The sequence below is a fragment of the Poecilia formosa genome, unplaced genomic scaffold, assembly GCF_000485575.1.
Source record: "Poecilia formosa unplaced genomic scaffold, Poecilia_formosa-5.1.2 Scaffold101, whole genome shotgun sequence".
In the NCBI taxonomy this organism is placed as follows: domain Eukaryota; kingdom Metazoa; phylum Chordata; class Actinopteri; order Cyprinodontiformes; family Poeciliidae; genus Poecilia; species Poecilia formosa.
Window position 1 is genome coordinate 625,886 of NW_006800040.1, and position 16,076 is coordinate 641,961.

Genomic DNA, 16,076 nt, shown 5'->3' on the forward strand with positions numbered 1-16,076 from the left:
AAATTAATATTACGAACTGAACTATTATTTTCTCTCAGATGTATTGTTTTTAAGAACTTAAAAACAATAAGATTTTAGGTTTTTAAAAACTAACAGTTTTTACTCTTTTTCAATCAAACATTGCTTTCTGGGATGATCATTCCCTTTGGTTTTGGATGTACGATTGGAAGGACTTCTGCTGATGCATTTTTACGTTTACACATTTGTGCTGATGTGCAACCATACGCATCACAACAAATGTCTTGTGCCTCTTTTTACTGTCCAGAAAAGGAAGCACAGAGATGTGAGAGGGGAGGAGGAATTTCAAACAATCTTTTCCATTTCTTAAAACCCTTGCAAGGATCCAGTCAGATTCGCATTGTTATGAACTTCACTGAGACATGGCTGCAAGGTAATATCCGTGATTCTAGAGTTTTGCTTCAGACCAGATGAGCGGAGATTTACAAAGGAGTATCAAAAAGAGTTGGAGTAGCAATCCATGTGACATGATACTGTGAAATGTTGTCTCTGAAGGTAAGATATTGAACTATTAGCAGTTTTTGTGCACAATATTTACCAAGAGATCTCACCAGTGTTATTTTACCAACCGCTTACATTCCACTGTCAGCTGTTGTAAACACTGCATGTGATGTCCTCTGCTCAGTTGTTGCTAAGCTACCACACTCAACACAAACCCTCTGTCACCTGGACAAAGCAGGCAGCACTGCAGGGATCATGTTCTTTGATTTCTCCAGGATATTAAGACAATTCAGTCTGATCTTCTTTGTTGGAAATTCCACAAAACACAAATGGAGGCCTCACAGTCACCTGGATCAATGACTACCTGACCAACTGACTACAGTTTAAAGGTCTGAATTATTATACAATAAGGTGGTCAGCACCACAGAAGCACAACAGGAGGCTGTACTCTCACCACTTCTTATTGCACTGTACATCTCAGATTTCCAGAAAAGAAGAGAGTTCTGAAACTGTTTACATGAATACTCCGCTGGCTCTGCAGTGGAGGAAAATAACAACCTCTGTATTTGACTGGTGTTAGGAAAATAAATTTAAAATATGCTAGTTTTAAAACTTAACCACATGTACAATATTATATAAAATTAACAGCGTTTTAAAATAAGAAAATTTGGTTCTAAATTGTCTTCATGGTCCAGTAGGCATCTCATTTGTAGGATGTTTCTATTAAATATAACACAATAAGTTGAATTAAAATAGTTTAGTTTTAGTTTTCTATAATTTAAAACACAGTTCTTAACCTCTCTTTGGAGTGAGCAAGCATTCACGGGGGTCGTGGCTGTTTGTGTGAGTTTAACCTTTGGAACATCTTGATAAGATTTAAACAGCTGATATAAAACTGAATCTAACATAGAATATCTGTAAAACACATAATCTAATTTGTAATCTCTCCTAGTTGTTAACAACATGTCTTGATTGAAATAGCCTAATTATAGTTTTTGGATTAGTAACTTATTCTGCTCTACTGATCGTTATGTTACCTTACCTGTAGTTACAGCAGATTGCCTCCTAAATCTTTTGATCTACCTTTTGTCTGTGTGGGAAACAATCAGGAGAAATTCCAGCTTCACACTGATCTATGAAAAGCCATAAAACAGTATGAGTTCAGGCCAGTGGAGAAGAAGCTCCACTGAATCCTCCCGGATCATTGAATCCGGGAGGACAAGAGAATATAACAAGCCAGAACTTAATGATTTTATTCTCTACACTGGACAACAACTTGGGTTGGAAACACAACAAGAAGCTGCCTACAAGAAGAGCCAGAAAAAATACTTCATAAGGAAGTAGTTTTTCTACTTCCTTATGAAGTAAGAAAGTAGAAAGAGGGGCAAGAGTAGAGAGAGGGGAATAACATCTTCAGTTATTCTGCATGTCTTCTAAGTCTATTGTGGAGAGTGTAATCCCTTCTGCCATGATCTGTTGGGGTAGCAGCATCAGAGCCAGTGATTTAAAAAGGATCCACAAGCTGATCAAAAAGGTTGACCGCTCTGGAATCTTTGAGTGATTGTGCAAGGATCGATTGTCACAAAAAATGACTTTTTTTTTTTTAAAACCCTGAAACATGTTATTCATGAAACTGTCATGTAAAGTGTTTTCAGTCAGAGGCTTCCTCAGATCCACGTTAACCCTCAATTTACTCTGCTTATGTCTCTGTTCAGTCACAGACTGGACTCTGCAGTACTTGCACACCCACTGTAGTCAAGAGAGAGTTTACACTGCCTCTGGAGGGCAGCGTACAGAGACAGATGGAAACGGGCTTGATCAGCAACCCACCAGTTAAAGCCACCGTTACCGCCTCCGTCTTCAGAAGAAGGACCTGGGGATGCTGGGCTTGGACTCTGCTGGTGACATCAGAGCCTGTTTCTGCATTTCCCAATGAGTGATATACACCATTATTGCAATAACATGTTTAAACCTCTGCGGTTGATGATGCACCATCCTTATGCTAACAGTTAACAGCTCAAAGTCCATACTGCAAAGTGTCTCTTAAATAGTGCAACTCTGGGCACCATCAAATATTAAACACAGCCAGACCTCTTTTCTTATCAATCAGAGGTCATTTTGATCCAGAGTAGATTAAAACCGTCCATGTCAGGAAAAATTACAAAAAGTGGGTTTCAGACATCTTAACAGTGCCTTCCTGTTAAGATTTCAGAAAGGCACTGTTTTTGTCCAGAGGACAGAGTGCCTGTACTATGGCTCCCCCTAGTGTCCATCTGTGCAAATCCCTGCTTGTTTTCTTTGCTTTGGTGTTGCTTCAAGTCTGATACAGAAAACTAACAATATATGTTAAGTTTAGAATTTAGCTCCAAACGTTAGTAAAACTTCAGTAGGAATGATGACATAATTTTACTAGTTTGTTCCCACACATGTTTTTTGAACATTTGTGTGTAAGTAATCTATTCAGATCAGTCGGTGCTGTTATCAGACAGGGCAGTTTCTCACCTTTAAGTGCTTTGACATTTCTACTTGCCTGTCTCCTTAAAAAGAGGTCTTCAACCAAATGCACTGCTTTTAATCCTTTTCGACATTTCTATGGTAAAGTGTGGTACATAAGCACTGTGGTTCCTCCTTTAAGCACATAGATGTTAGTCATCCAATGAGCAGAACTCAAATTGGTTGAATTTGAAAATTTCTTGCTGGGAAAACGGATAAACTGAAAAGAAGATTGCTTGGGGCATTGTGTGCACATCAGAAAACATTTGAAAATCTTTGCTGGGCTTTTCTTCATGATTTATATAAAAGCTTGTTCTCAAAAAGATCCACTCATTAGTGTTATTTTGAACCTAACAATGAAAGGCAGAAGATGGTTTCTTGCAAAAAAAAAAATTTCTCTAATTGGATTGAAATTAAGTGGAAGAAATCGTGAGACAATTAACTGCTTTTTTATCAGGGTTGCACAGTCTGAAGGTTCAGTGGTGGCCTGCCTTTGCTGGCAGCCACAATCTTTCCCTCTACTTTCCACTGCCTTTGTTTATCTCATTTTTCAATTAACCTCCACGATTTAGCTCTCTTCATAAAGCCAGCTGCATGTTTGCTCCAAAGAACAAATAAAAATGGTTCCTTTCTCTCCTCCCCTCACACATGCATGTGCTATCTTTTCTTTTTCCGTTTCTCCGTCTTTCCCTCCAACACCCCTCTCTCTTGGCTGCATCGTTCTTTCAGCCCAGGATGCTGAGCTTCACAGCCCCTTGCAGGGTTTTAGAAGGCATGAGGCTGTATGTGTCAGATTAAAGAGGGGAAATCTGCAGCGTGCAGGGAGAGCTTTGTAGATATGGCAATTTGGTGATAACTTCCTCTTCTCTGTGCCCTCCCCCATACCTCCTCTGTCTCTTTCCCCCTTTCCCTTCCCCTCCCAGCTCCTGCCTTCTATTTGGAAGAGACTCCTGAAAAGACAGAGGGATGGCAGAAAGAGCCATGCTGCTGCTGGAACCCTGGACAATCTTTTGTCTGCATCTGGCCTGTTAGTCACCACAATAGGAATTCATGTCTCTCCTATTTTCACTGACTTTAACTCAGTCGGTCTGATTGAGTTTAGTTGAAATTTTCTCTGTACCAATCTTTATCGAAACTAATAATAAAATTATTATTAGTTTCAGTGCATGCAATAATTATCACTATTATTAAAATCACTATTAGGTCACTATTATTAAAATCACTTTGGATAAAAAAAGAGAAAAATGGAAGCAATGAAAGAGGAGATGGCAAAGTCCAGTCCCACACTGGTTTAGAGAAAGAGCCTGAGTCCCAAGACACGAATGGTCTGCTCCGTGATTAATTATTACTAATGAGAAGGGAGGCCCAGGAAACACACAGCAAATCAAAATGAATTAACTGCCTGCAGAACACAGAAAAGTAGAATAATTGCATTACTTTTTTCCAGAGTCACATGGGGCGCCATTCCCCTCTCCCAATCAAAGACCTGTTAGAAAATCAAATAGAATGCCATCTTGGGGCTGAGTCACTTCTGACAAGGGTGATTGAATGAATGTATTATTGTGTGCCCAAAGAAATGCTCACTGTTTGCCAAAGCACCCCCTCCTCATTCCCACCGCCCCTTTCCTCCATTGTGAAGGGAATGTTTATCAGCGCTGCAGTTCCATGGTTATGGATGATCTGGGTGCAATGCAGTGAAGGTTGTCCCACCCCAAGGAGCCTGAGTGCTGCTTATTTCAGCAGAAAGCTTCAGCAAGGAGCAACGTTTGGCAAGCATGAACACAGGACATAGTGCATGCAATGTCAACAGAGGGCTCCTTATAAATCAATCTGACCAAAGCAGATAAATCTGAAAGTTTATGATCTTGAACAGCACACTGGACTTGTGACTGCTCAAGAAATTGGGAGATTCTGGAGGTTTTTGCTTCATACAGCATGTGTTTTTTTGGTTCCGGGTGATATTTATCTCATTGATAATCACACTATTTTGCTTGCTCTAGCAAATACTCACACGTCTTGCAACCTCAAAACATTTTCTGTTATTACATTTGTGGTTGAAACAGAAAATGTATTTATATTCTGTTGAACACCAGAATATTATCACATTCTATATATATGTATATATGTATATAGAATTGGGCTGTAATTGTACAAAAAAAAGCAAAACATTAATTTAAGTACTTGATGAATGGGGTACAGTGTGGGAGACGGGAACTACAAATGGATTAATAAAGTTGTCATCTATCTATCCATCTCTGCTGATCTTAGCAGTTTGCTGCTGTTTCAGGTAGTAAATTGAAACAGTAGCTGTTGTTTCAGTAGCTACATCTGAGATTATTTGCTAACTTCAGTTTTTAACAACATAACTCACCTGCTGTAATTTAGTACGATGCACAATTTAGGATGTCCTCAGCAGAGTTTCGATTGAACCTATAGAAATATCCAACCAGACATGGCCTGACCCCAGAGACATATCCAAACCTGATCCAACATGACTAATTAACTCTATTTACAGGCCTGAGCCTGAAATAAACCTGATATAGGAGGGAAAAGCTCCATATGTGTGACACTGTGCGAAGTCAACACATATCTCTTTGTCATCAAGTTATAAATACTTCCAGAACTCTGACATCTGACAGTTTCCAGCCAAACACAAACCAACACTAAACCAACCAATTTTTTTTTAAAAAACAGCTCAAACATTTTAAAATATATTAAAAGAGTAGAACTATTACTCACAATCTAGAACATAAATTGTTCTATATTGTACTGGATTAAAGCAAACAGAAAAGGTTCCAATAAAATAACAGGCAGCCAAATAACCAACACACAAAGGCAGTGTTTCTGGACTTGCTGAAGAAAGATGAGAGACATGGATGGAGTGCTACAGAGATGCAGGGCTTATCTTTTCTGGTCTGAGTTGAACATTATCCAGGATGGTCAGACTGGAGACCGTCCTTCAGGATGCTCCCTCTCACTGTCCATTGCATCGTCCATCAACATGGTTTGCAGGGCTTGTTCAATCGATGACTTCCTCATCATTAAGACGTGTCCAGAATTATGCAAACCAGAGATGGTGAGGACCTCATATAAGTATTATACAACCCCTGGCAAAAAGTATGGAATCACCAGTCTTGGATGAGCACTCATTCAGACTTTTCATGCTGTAAAACAAACTCAGATCAAAAACATGATACAATAATAAGGCCATTCCAAAGTGCAATTTGTTGGCTTTCAGGAACACTCAAAGAAATGAAGAGAAAACATTGTGGAAGTCAGTGAATGATACTTTCATTGACCAAGCACAGGGAAATAAATATGGAGTCACTCAATTCTGAGGAAAAAAGTATGGAATCATGAAAAACACATAAACAAAAGACCATTCAAAATACATCACTAGTATTTAGTTGCACCACTTTTGGCTTTTGTAGCAGCTTTCAGTCTCTGAGGCATGGACTTGATGAGTGACAAACAGTTTTCTGCATCAATTTGGTGCCAACTCTCTTTGATAGCAGTTGCCAGATCAGCTTTGCAGGTCGAAGCCTTCTTGTGGAACATTTTTTTCAATCTCCACCACAGGTTTTGAATTGGGTTGAGATCTGGACTATTTGCAGGCCATGATATTGACTGAATGCCTTCACCGTTTTAGCCCTATGGCACGATGCATTGTCATCTTGGAAAATTATTTCATCATCTCCAAACAACTGTTCAATTGAAGGGATGAGAAAACTGTCCAAAATGTCAATGTAAACTTGTGCATTGATAGAAGAATTAACCACAGTCATCTCCCCTTTGCCTGATATGCAGCCCCATATCATCAAGGACTGTGGAAATTTGGTTGTTTTCTTCAGGCAGGCCTCTTCATAAATCGCACTGGATCGGCACCAAACAAAAGTTCCAGCATCATCATCAGATTCTTGCATCATCAATGCAGATTCTTGACTCATCACTGAAGATAACTTTCATTGCAGTCTTGTTCTTTTATGTTTAGGTGTCAATGATGTTTTTTGTTTAGCTTTCCTGTATTGAAATCCCATATCCCTTAGGCGATTTCTTACGGTTCAGTCACATACATTGGCTCCAGCTTCCTCCCATGTGCTTCATCTGTTTAGTTGTAATTTTTCAGTTTTCAAGGAAAATGGCCTTAAGTTGTTTGTCTTGACGCTTTAATGTCTTTCTTTGTCTACCAGTACGCTTGGGTTTAGCAACCATCCTATCCCGTTTGTATTTGGTCCATATCTTGGATACAGCTGACTGTGAACAGCCCACATCTTTAGCAACCATGCGTGAAGGGCTACCTTCTTCAAGAAGTTTCACAATCCTCTCTTTTGTTTCAAGGGATATTTCTCTTGTTGGAGCCATGGTTCTTGCCACTCCACTTTGTCCAGTAGCCCTACAAGGTGTCATGACTGCAGGTGTTTTTAACTGCAGACTAATGGGCACATCTAATCTGGGGCAGGTGTCCATTTAGGGAAAGGAAATAGACTGGGTGTGTCCTTATTTTCTACCTCCAATTTGAGTGATTCCACACTTTTTTCCTCAGAATTGAGTGACTCCATATTTATTTCCCTGTGCTTGGTCAATGAAAGTATCATTCACTGACTTCTACAATGTTTTCTCTTCATTTCTTTGAGTATTCCTGAAAGCCAACAAGTTGCACTTTGGAATGGCCTTATTATTGTATCATGTTTTTGATCTGAGTTTGTTTTACAGCATGAAATGTCTGAATGAGTGCTTATCCAAGACTGGTGATTCCATACTTTTTGTCAGGAGTTGTATAATACTGGTCACTCTTCTGCAGATAACAGCTTGACAAAGTACTATTTAAAAAAAAGATTGCTAAACAACTTACCTGTTAGCAGAAGACCTTTTCTGGCGGTTCCTCAGGGCAGACAGCTGGTCCTACCAGAGAATATTCTACTTCCTCAGGCTCATCCTGCAGGCCACAACGTCACCAGCATTTAGGCAGATGATGTAGTGAATGATGCATGCTGTGATGAGGTGCAGTGGTGTAAAAGTATACAAATGTTATATTTTGTTATGTTTACTCTAACGCTTTATAAGGAAATTAAGAATGGATATTTCCATCGTGTTGCTGTTTGTTTCTGGAAAGGAGGAATGGCATTCAGTCATGTGATTTGTTTGTTGACAGTGATGCTGATGAACTACTGTAGGTAGTTTAGCGAAAGTAGAATGGCAGTGAAGTCAGAGGTGTGGTCTTTTGGGTGCATCCCTATGAAACAGGGATCCTCAAATCCAGTCCTCAACAGCTGGGGTCCTGCAGCTTTTATGCGCGCCCTTTGTTGCACACACCTCAATCAAATGATTGCCTTTGATTGGATGTTAACAATGGTAATTGGACTTAATTTATACAGAGCTTTTCTAGTCATACTGACCTATCAGAGTTCCTTACAGTAAGACAGTTTTACCCAATGGCACATATTTAGACACCGATACGGAGAACAGAAAGCAGCTTTGTGTTAAGTGACTAATTCAGATATCTTCTAATTGTAAGGCAACTATCCATTCATTATAGCACAACTATTGTGTAACAGTTATGCTATATAATATTACAACCATTGGAAACTATTATTTTTTCATTTATTTACCTCTAAAAAAAAATATTGAAAAGTTTTTTGGAGTTGCTTTGACAATTCCAAAAGTCAGACAAATCAGTTTCAGACTGGTTCTAGAATGTTCTGTTGAAGTGCACTTAATGGAAAGAAAGCTCTTGTCTGATGGTGTCATGATGTGTGTAGGAGTGGACCCAATTGCAGCAGGCAGTAGGCGTAGTATATTGTGTATATTTTAATGAAAAACATCTACTAACAAAGTCCAAAATCATGGGGTACAAGGAAATCCAAAACAAGAAAACTGGAGACATGAGGGTAATAAGGATAGTGACTAGCATAGTGATGGGACAGACTGACGAGTTCCGACTGAGATGGAGGAGCTTAAGTACTGGGAGGTAGTAAATGGAATAATGGGCCTAGCTAGATGCGATGACTGATGGCAGGTGTGAATAATTGGCACAGGAAATAGATGGGGGGTGGAGAAGGTCGCATAGGGAAGCTAAGAAGATCTGCTGGGGGAAAACAAAAGGGAGGAAACAGGAAGCTGAAAATACTTCTAATATTGAAGAAACATTAAGACTAAACAAACCTGATAAACTAGAAGAGAAAAAGACACAAGGGAAATCATGAACAAACCTAAACAGAAACAAGGCTGATCTAACAAAAAGAACTAAGGAACATAGAGCTAGAGTAATTAGAAGGACTAAACAAAGAAATATCCTAACTAGATTTACTAAAGGAAGATGGGCATGGATGCAGACATAACAGAACTAAACCAAAAGTAATCAGATAACAAAAGCTAGAAACACTACAGGAGGAAGGTAGAAGGCCTTAATAACTTAACTGGAACCACTAAAGAAAAGTATACAGTACCTAGACTCAGACATGTAAGAACAGTTGTTCTTACATGTTCTATTTCATCATTCTAGGTTCAGTTGAACCTAGAATGATGAAATAACTAAGAAATAAACATTTTTAGAAACACTACAGGGAGGCTGAAATAAGGAATAACTAGAAGGATTAAATAAAAATAAACTATAATCACTAAAGAAAGCTCACATTTTAAAGTTGCTAAATAGGTTAGAACACAGAATTGTATACTTTTAGTTCCTCACACAAATATGTACAGGTTTAAGACCATGCTGGGGTCATTCAGTATAAAAATGGATATTTCTTTTTTTTTCAATAAAATGTGGCCTCATGTCTTCCCGTGACGTAGAAAAACACCAGATACTCAGTGGAGTGATGTGAATATGAAATAAACACACACCAGAGCTAGTCTTTGCACAACTCACAGACATCATGAGAAGGCCTAAGGCAGCATGTGATTTGTTGTCAGAAAATCAAAATGATCTTTAAATTCTTGTTCTGTATGGCCACCACAGCTTATCTTTTGACCTAGATAAAGTGTCCATCGTGTCTCACCACTGTGACTCATCCACAGCAGTCTAGTGCACTTCCAATTTATTCAGATTGTCAAAATTAGAACCAGTGGACAGATGTGCTTTAACACGGACAAGGAATTGAGGCTGTGAAAGTAGTGATGGTTTAGAATGATTGCCAGAGCTAATGAGCAGGCATTGTGAGCAGCACCCACAATGACATGATTATCATAAACTGGGACAACACAATAAAACCCTAGCATTATGGATTGCACTATCTTCAACCATTATCAAAGACAATATTTTATCCACCAAACAAGCCAATCTGTTGTTCCGTCATATCTCAGGCCTGGGTAAGCACTAAGCCTGGTAATTATGATGTTTTATTAACCCTGGCAGCAAAATCCAGATCTATTTTGCTCGGCTATCATTCATGTCATCTGATATGATCAAAGCAAAAATGACCATTTAATTATTTGAATGACGGTGAGGGAAAGGTTTGGGGGATCTGAATAATTATTCAAAATTTAAGAATTTATTAAGTTAAAATCAAACAAAGATTAATAAGGATAAATAAAATAATGATAGGTTTCATAATAATAATTGTTTGAATTTATATTCAGTTCTTGGGTTTCCACCAGGACTCAGACACTGAGGTGTAGACTTTTGCTGGAAAAGCTGCCAGTAGATAAAGAGAGAAAACAAAGCAGAGGCGAGAAGCTGCTGCCAGCTCCCAGCTACACTCAACCTGCCAATTAACTGATTATGAGCCGGTTGGGCAGAGCTGGCTCTAACAAACAGTTAATCCTTGTGGTTTTCTGAGGTATTTTCTTAATAAAGTGTTACCACACCCCTTTAAGTGTTTTTTATTCAGCAACACTCACATTTTTTTTATCATTTCTGTCTTGAGAGAGGATCAATTTCCTTTTCAATTTAAAATGTTCAAGTTCTTTTGAAACCCCTCTAAATACCTTTCCTGACACAGACATCTTTCTCCCCATAATGTTCCTTGTCACTTTAGCAGTCAGAACCCCTGTTACAATCCATGGCTGTTTGGGTTTTGATCATTTCTTTGTTATTTCTTTATATTCTTTAGGTTTTGCCAAATTCTGCTCTTTCCTCTGTGTTCATTAGTGTTCCAAAGACCTTGCCAAATTAGTTGTTTTTTTTGTGTTCAATTTCTTTTTTTGTTCCTTTATTTTGCTCTTTGTATTTTTGCATTTTGCATATTTTCCCTAGAATATTGTCAACAGATTTTCCTTTGTTTGGTAGTCCTTTGAGCCTTTGTTCAGCCCTTTCGATGTTCATTATTTACAGTTCATCAACTTGCCACTCCGCTCTCTTCTACAGCTGTTTTCTATTACCTTATTCTGCCCTGCCTATGTTCTTTCTTAGTTCTTCTCATTTAGCCTTTGAAGGCCTGCTAGTTGCTTTTGGGGAGCATGATAAAACTTCTACGATTCAACTTAATTACAGCAACTTTGCTTCTTTATCAGCCATTTTTCTAAGTTGCTTGACTTTCTGTCAACCGTAGAATAGCAATCTTCCGAAACATTAACAGTAACAATACACAACTGATAATGGTGATAAAGCAAAGTGATAAAAAAGATCAAAACAGAATCACAAACAAACCTCATGACGGCTGTTAGCCTGGTCTGGAGCAGGCTAGCTGCTCAGATTAAATCTCCATGGTAACTAATGCGCTACAGGTTTTGTGAAACCTAGTCCAGGTTTAATTCAGCCAGGATATCTATAAAATCCCGGTTTAATCTATCATGGTTTTGTGAAACAGCCCTCTGCACCATGATAGTTCAACCTTCTTTCTGCTATTTGGTCCTTCTTCAAACTAACTGAGTAGCTCGGAGTCACAGCAACACAGTAATACACATAAAGTGCCATTTGTTTAGTGTGTATGTTGTAAAAAAAAATAAATAATCAATAAATGTACTAATCCATAGTTTGTTCTGGATCTTTAACCTTGTCCCAAAATTAGATTTGGAACTTAGAACATAAAGTTTGAGAATCCATGATAGAGGATAGAATTATGCATACTTTTGAAATTGCTTGGTAAGTAAAAAAAAAAATCAGTCACAACATGGAATTTTAATATTGATTGTAGTTTAACTCATTGCTTTATCTATCTACTATGGCAGGATAAATCATGTCCTGTGTTTTTGATTTTAACGCTTGTGCATGTGAGGGCTGAGGCAACTGATACAAGTGATATGGGTGTGGGGTCGGTTGGACCCCATTTGTAAACACAAGGGTTAAAATAGCTTATCACACCCACTCAGGTCTCATCTCAGTTCTGCACAAACGTGTCTGTCATCCTACTGTGAATTAAACACAAAGTAAGTCACATGCATTACCTTTTGATGGTGCACAGACTGCGATCTCAGTTGCAAAGATTCATAAAAAATCAACACAAGTTATTAGTCTTCCCCAACAGATGGAATACACTCTTATTTAGCTTCATCTAAAGTTCTGCTCAAACCCATGACAATTAATCACACAATACACCAGAACTCTCCCTGCATGGAGTTCCTTGGGCCTCTAAATGGGGTAAATAACCCCAGCACTCACCATGCAGGAAGACATTTCATCAAACAAATATGATCAAAACAAAACTAATGACGTGTAAATTGTTTATGATGTGTTCTAAAATGAGCAGATGCAGTGCCCTGTCTGGGAGTAATCAGACACGAGAAAGACCTAATCAGGGAGAAATGAATACGAACACAGGCGAAGTGCACTTTGACACTCCCCGCACTGTAGTGGTCGGAAGGTGTGTGTCACAATCACGTTACATCAGGCAGCAGGAAAACATGTGTGCTCTGCCATTTGTGCTCAGGCATGAATGACTGACAGTGACTTGAAAAAACAGTTTCATAAAAGAGCAATCACTAAATGGAATGAACGGTTATTTGTGAGGAAATGGCGCTCTATTGAATTTTATAAACTAGTTACTATTGTGCACTGACTCTGTAAATGTGCACAAAGGACATTTATTGAATCAAATGCAATTATCCTGTAAAGAGACAACCCAAGAGATGTTTCATTATACAAATTTGTGTAGTAGACATGTTTGATAAATAACAAGTCTGACAGGTGAAGTGGAGAATCCTGATTATTCTCTTTCAAAGCATCAACACATCATGTTGCATAAAAGAAAAAAATCCAAATGATGTTAGCTTCCTGGAAATTTCCCCTCAACTCTAACCAGTTTTCCTGCCTTTGCTAAAGAAGCACATTGTACAGCACAATTTCACTACCATGTTTCATCATAAAATTTCCAGTCTCCATACATCACCATACACATCTCACCACAGTGGGCTCCCCCAGCAGCTCCTCATGGGCTTCATTGCTCTCACAAGATTACCTCCTTGTAGGGTTAAGTCCTTGTGAACTTTGAACTTCATCATTTGAACGCTTTATCACCACCTTGAGCCCTTTTTTTGTTTTTGTTCTGCCTTCCTCTTAAGGCTCCTTTCACCCACCCAGTATGCATTTATTGCTGGTATCTGTCTTTGGGATGCTGGTGGAGGTTGTTTGTTTTGGCTTTGGATTGTTTGAGCCACCTATTCTTTGTCAAGTAATCAAGCTGCTCAGTATACAATCTCTTCATTCGCTGTCATTCCCCTGGACTCTTATATTGCTTCCTGTATTTGATTCCTGCATTTGCTGCCCATCTTCTTCCTTTACTTTATGATTCTCTGTTCCTGGCAGGTCCTGTTTGCAAGTTTCACATTTGGTGTCATTTAATCTCTTTAATGTATTTTCTGTCCTCAAATCTCTCTGTATCTTGGGACCTACAACAAATCTACATTACTATGCATTTCTTGATAAAGAACTGTAAATTAATGTGATGTCGCCTCATTTTTCACATTTCAAGTGCACATTACTTTGTCAGTAATGTCTGGTTCAAACGGTAAGGTTTTAAAATTGGTGGCTGGGTTCCAAAACATACTTGACAATAAAAAAACTTTGGTACAACTGGCTTAGTTGCACAGTGTGTGGTTAGTCAGACAGAAGGAGCAACACAGCACACGCAAACCAATTTCATTCACCAACATTCAGATGTTGGTGCATGACTTACGTTGAAGATCAAACATAAGTTCAGAGTAAACAAACATGACCGACTGAGAAGAAGCAATGTAGATAGTTTGTGGATTGTAATTAAGAAGCATTCTGATAATCAGGGCTTCTTAAGATTGTCAGTAGTGAAAAACAGGATAAAAACAGGCCTAAAATGTTCCTTTGTGAACAAGGAATGAAGGGAATGGACATGGATAGTAACATGTTTCTTTTTTGGCTAGAAACAGTTGAAGATGTATTTAAAAATGGTGCATGAATTAAATCACTCAGCCTAATTTTCAGAACACACTAAATCATTTTCAGCCAATAGATTTGCGTCAGCCTAGACACAATAACCATCAGTTTCCATGGAAGCAACCATAGAGCCAGGAGTTAAGACCCAAGTTAACATTTGAACCACTCACTGTGTAGTACTGAGGTAATAGTGAAAACAACAGTAACACTGCTACAAATTCATAATGGGTTCAAGATTGTTCAGTTATACTAAGTTTTATTCTTCAACACAAATGTGAATTTAGCCTTTGTGAGGGATAAGTACATTCAGTCCAGTTTCCACCTCTTACTCATAACAGACATTTGTTTGGTGGCAGTGATAGTTGCTAGGAAGCATGTAGACTGAATTTCCACAGTGGGCCGCCTGCCACTGAAAAAGCAGTACATTGCTGCAGATGCTGTGAGATGAGAAAGCAAAGTTATCCCCTGCCAAGTGTCTGAATTATCTGTGCTAATCCCACAAGCTGAAGCTGAGGATCTGACATGGAAAAACAAAAGCTTTAGTTCCACAGTGGGATGGAGGTGAAGACAAAGCTGAGGGACAGCAGTGGCCTCAACCTTCTGCCAAATTAGAATTTGGGCTTGAAGAAGGCAGAGTTTTTGTAGACACACAATAAGAAATAAAGGGAAGCAAATTAACTCCCTAAAAGAGGGTAACATGAAAGTTTTCAGGCATCAATAGCTTGTTTAAGCGCAAAACCACAGCATCTCTCTCATTCGTGCCAATTAGAAAAATTTTTTTATTTAATTTTAATATACAAATTAGTTCCAGTCACATCTGAGTCTTTTTAAGTTATTTTAATTACAATCTGGTTTAGTCAACTAAAAATGAAATCACAGGGGGATGCTGTTTTAAAGAGATTTATACAAAGCATGAATTTATATTTTAGGGACAGAAAATTTTACAATTTTATTTCTACTTACATCAAAACATTTATACTAGAAAGGACTAGAGATCAAGGTATGTTTTGCAATACACAGGGACGTTTTTGTTTTTTTAAACAACTTTATTTTAATTGTTTTTTAATGAAAATTTGAAAAGAAATTCTTATAAGCATAAACTTTGATTTTTTTTTTTTTACATTCTTCTTCAACTGATAAAAAATTATGTGCAATGCAGTAATCTCAAACTTCAAGTTAATATTTTCTATAATTTAATGTTTTAAAATTCACATACAGTCAAAATCCTTTAAGTTGTTTGACCTGAGCAATAAATGTTAAATTTTAACTTTTTTTTTTCTTCGAGCATTTTATTGCTGCTGGATAGCACATACTTCATTTTCCATTTTTATAATACATCGGTTAATGCACATTAGAAACTGCCACTAAAAGAAGTGTATTAGAATAATTAATTTCATATATGCATAATTAAAATTACTGTTTAAAATCCATAAAATCTACAGGTTAAAACTAAATAGGTAAAAAGCACAATAAAAGAGTATAAATATGCATGAAATGGTCTATACTTGTAGCGCTTTATCAAGTTCAGAGGACTTGATAAAGTGTCCATCACCAGCTGGCGAAGTGTCTTGCCCAAGGACACAATGACAGAGTGGGGACTCAAACCAGCAATCCAAACATGACAAATTCCTACCACTGTCGCCACAGTGGTAGGAATGTGTGTCATTTTGACCAGTGGCGGCTCTGCATTCAATAAGGAAGCGAGGCAACACAGTGTAATTGAGGTGGGTTTATTTGGGAGCTCCTGGTCACCATTACACCGACACCCTTCACACAGTGAAGCAAAGAAGCTGACATTCATACCTGAGGCAAGTTCCAACACTTAAAGGGGTGATAAAAA

At 38.2% G+C, this 16,076-nt stretch overlaps 1 long non-coding RNA gene across 1 annotated transcript; it reads right to left on the reverse strand.

Annotated features, from left to right (window-relative positions):
- Nucleotides 1-1,460: 1,460 nt before the first annotated feature.
- LOC107836981 (uncharacterized) lies at nucleotides 1,461-6,580 on the reverse strand. Its single transcript, XR_001662952.1, has 3 exons — nucleotides 6,055-6,580; nucleotides 5,449-5,455; nucleotides 1,461-1,475 (listed from the first exon to the last, which is right to left on the reverse strand). It is a non-coding gene; the product is annotated as an uncharacterized LOC107836981 (long non-coding RNA).
- Nucleotides 6,581-16,076: the final 9,496 nt, after the last annotated feature.